This window comes from Pongo pygmaeus, chromosome 19 (assembly GCF_028885625.2).
Source record: "Pongo pygmaeus isolate AG05252 chromosome 19, NHGRI_mPonPyg2-v2.0_pri, whole genome shotgun sequence".
Taxonomy (NCBI): Eukaryota; Metazoa; Chordata; class Mammalia; order Primates; family Hominidae; genus Pongo; species Pongo pygmaeus.
The window spans coordinates 67436711-67445285 of NC_072392.2; positions in this window are offsets into that span (position 1 = coordinate 67436711).

Below are 8575 nucleotides of genomic sequence, written 5' to 3' on the forward strand. Positions count from 1 at the left end.
CTTTGATCGTGAGACTCTGGCACACGTATCCATCAGTGCCTTAGAGTCTAAAAAAATGGCTGATAATCTTGTAATCAATTAAATCTGATTCCTCTCTTGCCAATTTGTTGCCCTTCTGCACTTTCTCCTCCCTCAATTTGGATATCGATATCTGTGGCCATATAATTTAGATGTGAAAAGCAAAAATTGTAGGATCACATGACCTATTTTCAAATGTAGGCACTGTCCCTTATCAGCTGTGTGACCTCAGGCAATTCACTTAACCTCTCTGAACCTCAATGGTAAAATAAGGATAATCATTCTGCTCTACCCAGCTCATAGATGCCTGCAGATTAAGTGAGACAGTGAGTAGAACACAGTAGGTGCTCGAAAAAGATGTGTGTGAACTGTTACTATTTTACCATTATCATTACTGTATTCGTCTGTTCTCACACTGCTAATAAAGACATACTAAGACTGGGTAATTTATAAAGGAAAGAGGTTTAATTGATTCACAGTTCCACATGGCTGGGAGGCCTCACAATCACAGTGGAAGGCAAATGAGGAGCAAAGTCACATCTTACATCGTGGCAGGCAAGAGCGTGGCCAGGGGAACTCCCCTTTATAAAATCCTTGGATCTCATGAGACTTATTCTCTATCATGAGAACAGTACAGGAAAGAGTGATGATTCAATTACCTCCCACTGGGCCCCTCCCACAACACATGGGAATTATAGGAGCTACAATTCAGGATGAGATTTGGGTGGGGACACAGCCAAACCATATCAATTACTATTAATAAAACTTGAGGGGACATAAGTCCCATTTTTCCCCTTCCAATAATCATACAGCACCCCCCAAATCACCCCTCAAATACAGTCACCTACTTCAACCAAGCTCATGCCCCTCCCTGACCACCAGGGCACTGTTTGCCTCATATATTTCTCTTTAAAAGTATCATTACTTGGAACTCATCTCTCCATAGAAACCCAGAGAATAAATAGAAGCAGCAGGTTTTCAGTAGTTTTCACTCTGACTGCTTCAATTAAATAAACTCCACACAACTCTTCCATTAGCATGTGGGTGGAGAAGCCAGCAATGTCTCAGCGACCCTCGCTCCGTGGTTCACTTAGACCATCCAATTATTTTCAGCCAATAACATCTCCTTGGCTGGTCTTGTTATAAGTAACCTGTGCCAATATCTGCATGAAGAGATGTGGTTGGGACAAATCTGCTATAACCTTCACATCTCTTACAAGTGTTGAAATTACAAATGTTTTTCGAATCATGAAATTCTTTATCAAGTAATTTTTTTCTTCCAGTGTTTCTCCAGTGTCTTCTATTAGCAGACTCTTGAACTTATAAAAAGGTGAACGATAAATAAATGGAAATAGGAATCCTCAGCTTGGTTGAGAATGTACAAAATATAATCTATATAAGGAAAGTCCCATGCCTCGGGGGGCACTCCACAAGTCAGTGTGCACCAGGTAGGGTTCCTACATCTTTCCCTATGAAGACTTTCTTCAGGGCCACAGGTAGCCTGCTTTCTTGTTCCCACCAGATACAGCCAGGTAGCCTCTCCAAGATGTGGCTTCGCTGGCTGCCAGAGGAAGAGATTTCACTGCAGTGAGATGAAGTTGCTGAGGAACAAGAAGAGAAACCCTGGCTTTGGCGTCAGTGAGAGATGTGGGGAGTGAAGGATGAGGGTGCCCAGTGTCCACACCTGCTGCAAGGGAAGCAGTTCTGCATTTGGATTTAGAAAGCTCGAGAGTGAAATAGAAAAGTGCCACCTCTCTACCAAGGAAAACAATAAAGTAGCTTGAAAGAATGATTTCAGTTTGCAAAAACTAACATGTAGGAATCTCCAAAACAGATTGTTAAAAGAAAAAAAAAAGCCAGTTGCAGTTTATCTACAGTATTCCATGCATGTAAAAGAACACACAAGAGCATGCAAAATAAAACTATGTATTTCTATTGCTATATATATATATAGCGTGTGTGTGTGTGTGTGTGTGTGTGTGTGTGTGTGTGTGTGTGTGTGTACATGTGTAGAAAAAGATCGGGAATGTTAAACACCCAACTATCAATAGCAGAGTCCTGAAGACTGGGTTTGGGGTCAGGGGAAGAAAACTCAGATCCCACCACTTTCAATTTTTGTGTTAAGTTCATTCTGATTTTCCCCATTCTGCATGTGGGAAATTTGAGATCTTAAAAAATTACCCAGAGACCCAGAGAAGTCTCTGGCCTTTTGCATAAACATTGAACATCTTTGCTTTTATACCTGAAGATAATGGCCTTTGCTCCCTTTGTGCACCTGTGCGTATAGTAGGTATTGTGTGCACATGCTTCCTCTAGCTAGTGATTCTCAGACACTGCCATCACAGCACTTACTCGGGTACTCTTGCTTCTGTGTCCACATCAGCGTCTCTGCATCCTGACTATCCCTACTGTGGTCAGATCGTACTAAACTCTCACCAGGATTATTTCAAGAGACTCCTAAGTGGTCTCCCTGCCTTTCTCCGATCTACCCTACACTTAACTCCAGAGAGAGTTATCTAAACCACAGATTCAGCAGCATTACCACTTCAAACTCTTCAATGACTCTTGTCTATTTCCACAGTAGTTCTCAACTTCAGTACACCAGAATCACCTGGGAGCTTCTTTAAAATGCAGATTTCTGGGTCCCTCCTTCAAAGACTCTGATTCTGCAAACCTGATTTGTTTTTAACAAGCATTTCGGATGTGCTAATGCAAAGACTATGGGGATCAAACTTTGCAAAACACTAATCTTAGGCTAAAGAAGCGCTAGTTCCTTAGCATGCCCATCAGATTCTTTATAACCTGGTGCTTACTTCCTTCTCCAGACTTACCTTGCACCTCTCCGCACCTCACACATTTCCTTCCAGCAACACAGAACAGCTTCTTGTCCCCCACTTGCTGTTTTGCCCCCAATGTTGTTGTCCTCAGCTGTCCCATAAGGCTCTCCTTGCTCATCCACCACCACTCTTCATCTGGCTGATGCCTACACAACCTTTAAAACTCAGCTAAGGCATCACCTCCCCCAAGAAACCTTCCCCAACACTCCCAGGTTATGTTACATGCCCCCACCTCATCCTTCTAATAGGTAAGGTACATGTTAGGCAAAGCTCTTATGCTGTTTCCTGGATTTTTTAGAATCCCTGGATTCTGAGGGTCCTTGTAGCAACTCTGTGTCTTACTCATCACTTGACTTCCACAAGAGCTAGCACAGAGCTTGGCACACTGTGGGCAGTTATCGGGGCATGCAGTTACAGTGGTACACTGTTGGCAGTGTGCTGATGGTTGGATGAGGCCACAGCAGGGGAAGATTTTCAAGTAATACTTCCTTGAATCCACAAGAGCAAGTTGGCCAAGAGATGATACACTTGACCCCAACCCCTCCTCAATCAAACAATGTTTCTACTCAACCTAAACTTTGGTATTTTTCCAGCCACACACACACACACAAAATGCATCTAGCAGAAGTTTGGCTCCAAAAAATTCAATAACCACTGCGACTGAGAAAGAGGATTTTGCCCAACCCCCTTAGTAAACCAGACAGTCTTATGCTGGGTGACGTTCTTATTCATCTCACAGTTTGCCATCATTCTATCTCCTGACCCTATCCTCACTACCAAATGATTTTTAATTTCTGGAAAATACTCACAAGGACCTTACCTCTAGAGAGCAATGGCTACACTTAGGGGCAAAAGTAAAGAATGAACTTTCCCTCTCCCCTTGCCCACAACATGGGTTTCGAGGTCCCTCCTGAGTGACTCCATGAATGTTCACCTCATTCCTGAGGATTTGTGCTAATCAATTATAACCCTGTTTGATCCAGGTCACCAGTTTCTGACTTGCTGCTGTACACTGGACATCACTAAAAGGAAATAGGGAATGCATTCCCAAACTTACTTGACAAACTGTCTCAAAGGACTAGTGTCCTCTGAAATATATTTTGGTAAATGCTGCTTAAGAAAATATTGGATCTTGAGATTTGCACAACTAATGCCCCAGATATTCCAACACATTGTCTTAGGATCCAATGCTTCATTCTATTTCCGGGGCAAGCTATGGAGTTAGGGTAGAGGAAAGAATAGACCTCATTTAATCAGGATGACCTCATTTCCCTGAGACTTCTGAGGGAACCCAGTGCCTCAGAAAAGGTGAAAAGTAGGAGGTACTGTAGAGATTATATCCAATGCTCTTGTTTCCCAGCAAAGAATTATAAGTGCCAAATATCTGGAAAAAAAAAGTGTCTAACTTCACAGCCACACAGTCATGGAGCTAGGATCCAGAACAAGGTTCTAATTCAAATTCAGAAGTCTTTCCACTACACCATGCTGCCTTCAAATCATTTATTATATCTGTAAGATACATAATAGTTTCACCTCCACAGCAGAACAACAACATGTAGTAATGCCATTGGCTGGTTAATGCATCCTAAGTAGGTAATGTACTTCTGAAAAATCTCCCTAGATCTGTCCTCTCTGTTTCAGGGATCCTTTCACGGCCAGGCACGGTGGCTCACACCTGTAATCCCAGCACTTTGGGAGGCTAAGTTGGGCGGATCACTTGAGGTTAGAAGTTTGAGACCAGCCTGGCCAACATGGTGAAACCCGCTCTCTACTAAAAATACAAAAATTAGCTGAGTGTGGTGGTGTGCACCTGTAATCCCAGCTACTCGAGAGGCTGAGGCACAAGAATCACTTGAGCCCAGGAGGCAGAGGTTGCAGTGAGCTGAGATCATGCCACTGCACACCAGCCTGGGTGACAGAATGAGACTCTTGCCTCAGAAAAAAAAAAAGCAAAGACCCTTTTACAACCATCCCATTTTTCCATCTCAATCTCACTATCAAGTGATTTTTAAATTCTAGAAATTGTAGAATTTAATTTCTATTAAATTTTTAAATTTAATAGAATTTATTAAATTTTAATTATTCTATTTAATAAATAGAATTTATTTATTAAATTAAAATTAAATTTTAATTTAATCCAGTGCTCACCCTTTGGGGCAGTCAAATGAAGCCTTCCCCTCACTCTTTATGCATCACACGACTTTGGAAGTACTTGATATTCAAATATTGCTAATTCTAATAATGTCTTCCTCAAAGCTGTTTCTGACCCATGGAACTATTCTGTGCTCATCATCCCATCCACAGCCAAATTTCCTAAAAAATGATGTAGTATCTGTCACTTCCTCACATACTATTCACTCTTTTTCATCCAATCTGGCAAACTATCAATAGCGGGTGAGTTTAATTCATTCACATTTATTGTTGTTGATATATGTGGACTGGGTTTCTGCCATCTTACTTTGTGCTTTCTATTTATTTTAATTTACTTCTTCTTTGCTTCCTCCTTTTCTTGTACTACACTGTCAGGAGCTGAGGGAGATTGTGTTTTTGTTATTAGAAAAAGAGGGAATGAATACTGAGTAGGAAAAGTGAGAATTTTACCACATGCTGTTCAAATAATTTAAAACCAACTTTTTCAGGAGCACCAATTACAAACATTACATTAATTTCAAATCTTTCTTGTCTATTCACTATAGCAAAGCTGGCAGACCTCTAATTTTCTAACATTTCACAATATGTTTCATTTCTCCTCTATTCGTTTAAAATTTAGCCCAGATGCAGTGGTTCACATCTATAACCCCAGCACTTTGGGAGGCCAAGACAGGCAGATCACTTGAGGTCAAGAGTTCAAGACCAGCATGGCCAAATGATGAAACTCTGTCTCTACTAAAAATACAAAAAATTTGCCAGGCATAGTGGTGCACACCTGTAATCCTAGCTACTTGGGAGGCTGAGGTGGGAGGATCACTTGAACCAAGAGTTAGATGTTGCAGTGAGCCAAGATCACACCACTGCACTCCAGCCTGGGTGACAGACGAGACTCCATCTCAAAAAAAAAAAAAAATATATATATATATATATATATACAATCTGTTTTTACTATTTTAGTGGCTACCCTTAAAATTTTACCAGAAATACTTAGCATAACAAAGTCTAAATTATTCAGTATCTTAAATCTATCCACCCTTCAATAAGACAAGGGTCTTAGAATACTTCATTTTCAATCACTGCCTCTCAATATATGTGTTCTTATCATCCAGCATTTTAGTTCTGTCCTTTTTGTTATCTCACGAATTTGACATTGTCACCATCATCTTCATCGCCATTCATCATTATAAACAGACAATGCTTATTTACATTTACCGACATGTTTTCTGATTTATTCACTCACCATTCCTTCTTACATCTCAGATATTTTTCCTGGATCATTTTCCTTTTGAAGTCCAATCCTTTAGAAGTTTCCTTAGTGAAAGTCTGCTGGTGATAAATTCTTGGCTTTTGTTAATCTGAAATTTTATTTTGTAGTCTCGTTACTGTATAGATAATTCTAAATTGGTGGTAATTTTCCTTTGGCACTTTGAAGATATTATTCCATTGTCTTCTATCTTTTGCTGTTCTTAGAAAGTCCACCATCAATCTAATAGCTGCTTCTTTGTTCATGATCTGTCCTTTTTCTCTAGCTGCTTTCAAGATTTTATCTTCATTTGGGGGCTCTGCAATTTCACTATAATATATCTAGGAATAGATTTATTTTTATTTATCCTGAATGAGATTTGTTTTGCTTCCTGATTAAGAATAACTTTTATCAGTTACAGAAATTATTTCTTCAAATATTTCTTCTCCCCCATTTTCTTTGTTATCTCCTTTTGTGAACCTGATAAGACATATGTCACACATTATCATGTGATTCTCAATGTCTCTTCATGCTTCCTTCTTTATAATTTTTTAGACCTATCTTCCAGTTCACTAATTCTCTCTTCATTTTCCTCTTGTCTATTTTTTAACACATCCACCGAGGTTTTAATTTCAACAATTATATTTTTATTTCTAAAATGTCTATTTTCTACCTTTTAAAATCTGCATGACATTTTTATGACTTCTTATTTCTTGCTCATAATTCATTTCATCTTTTGTATCTTTAGGCATTTCACAATTAGTTGCCTTATATTCTATATCCAATATTTACAATATTTGAAGTCCTTCGAGATGTACATCTCTTGTTTCTATTCTACTAATTCCCACGCATGGTGGTTTGTTTCCTTGTATGTTTGGTAATATTTTTACTGTAGGCTTATATTTTATAGAACTTAATCTTGGGAATTCTGAGGGCCTAAACTGGAAATATTTTCCTCTAGGCAGGACATGTTTACTCCTGTCAGATTCAAGGGACCCTACTGACTGGGTCTTCACCCTTTCAGCTCCTCTCGTTTGCCAAGGTTCCAAGATCTAATCTCCCATTTGCAGAGTTGATATTATATTTGCCTGTCAAGAAGTCCCCTGTTTGAGTTTGCTTATTGCTCACAGCTCCCTCCTTCCTGATCTGTGTTTAACTCCCTGATTTATGCACAATTTTTATTTGGTTTTTTTCTTCCTCTTGGTGATTTCTCTTATTTTCAAAAGTAAGATGTTAATTAATTATTAAAAATTAAGGCTAGGCATGGTGGCTCAATCCTGTAATCCCAGCATTTTGGTAGGCTGAGGTGGGTGGATCACCTGAGCTCAGGAGTTTGAGACCGGCCTGGGCAACATGGCGAACCCAATCCCTACCAAAAGCACAAAAAACTAGCCAGGCATGATGGCATGCATCTGTGGTCCCAGCTACTCAGGAAGCTAAGGTGGGAGATTGCTTGAGCCTAGGAAGCTGAGGTTGCAATGAGCCGTGATCCTGCCACTCTGTCAACCAGCCTGGGTAACAGAGTAAGACCCTTGTCTCAAAAAAAATTATTAAAAATTATAGTTGATTGTATTTAGCATGAAGGCCTTTCATAGTATTTTGTTTGGTGTACCATCAGCCCATTGATGCTTCAGCCCAATGTAGCCTGGGTCTGACCTCCTCACTCCATTATAACTATTCTCACAAAAGTCGCTGGCAACTACATATCACATCTAGTGGCTTCCTCATTCCAGCATTCATCCAAATTGACATCGTTGTAGCATTTGTTAGTATTAGCCACTAATGCCTTGTTAAAATTCTGTGCTCCCTTGGTTTTTGCGACAGCTCTCTCTACCTCCTCCACCTCTGGTTATTCTATTTCTCTGGTTGTTTCTCCTCCGTCTTTTCACTGACTCCAATTCCTCTATCCAAGCCTTAAATAAACGCATTCCCCAGAATCCAGTTCTTCACTTTCTGTCATGCTCTCTTCCTGGCCTCTCAAAATCACTTCTTGGTATCAATTAATGCCCATTCAAACTTATCCATCCAAATATTCATGATGCCTAACCCATATCAGCAGCCCAGGCTCTCACACAAATGCCATTCACAGACCCGCCTGAGTCCCACTAGCACCCCAAGCTGACTACATCTAAAATGAAGCTTATTCCATCTACCCACAATTGTTAAAAACTTGCTCTTTGCCCTTTGTCGTCTGTCTGTGGTGATAGCATGTCAATTCCCAAAGTCATTCAAGCTAGAAGTCACACTACCCTTGACTTCAACATTCCCTCCACCCATGAGATGTCTTTGTCAATTCTCACTGTCTATCACAACTGCTATTCCTTTG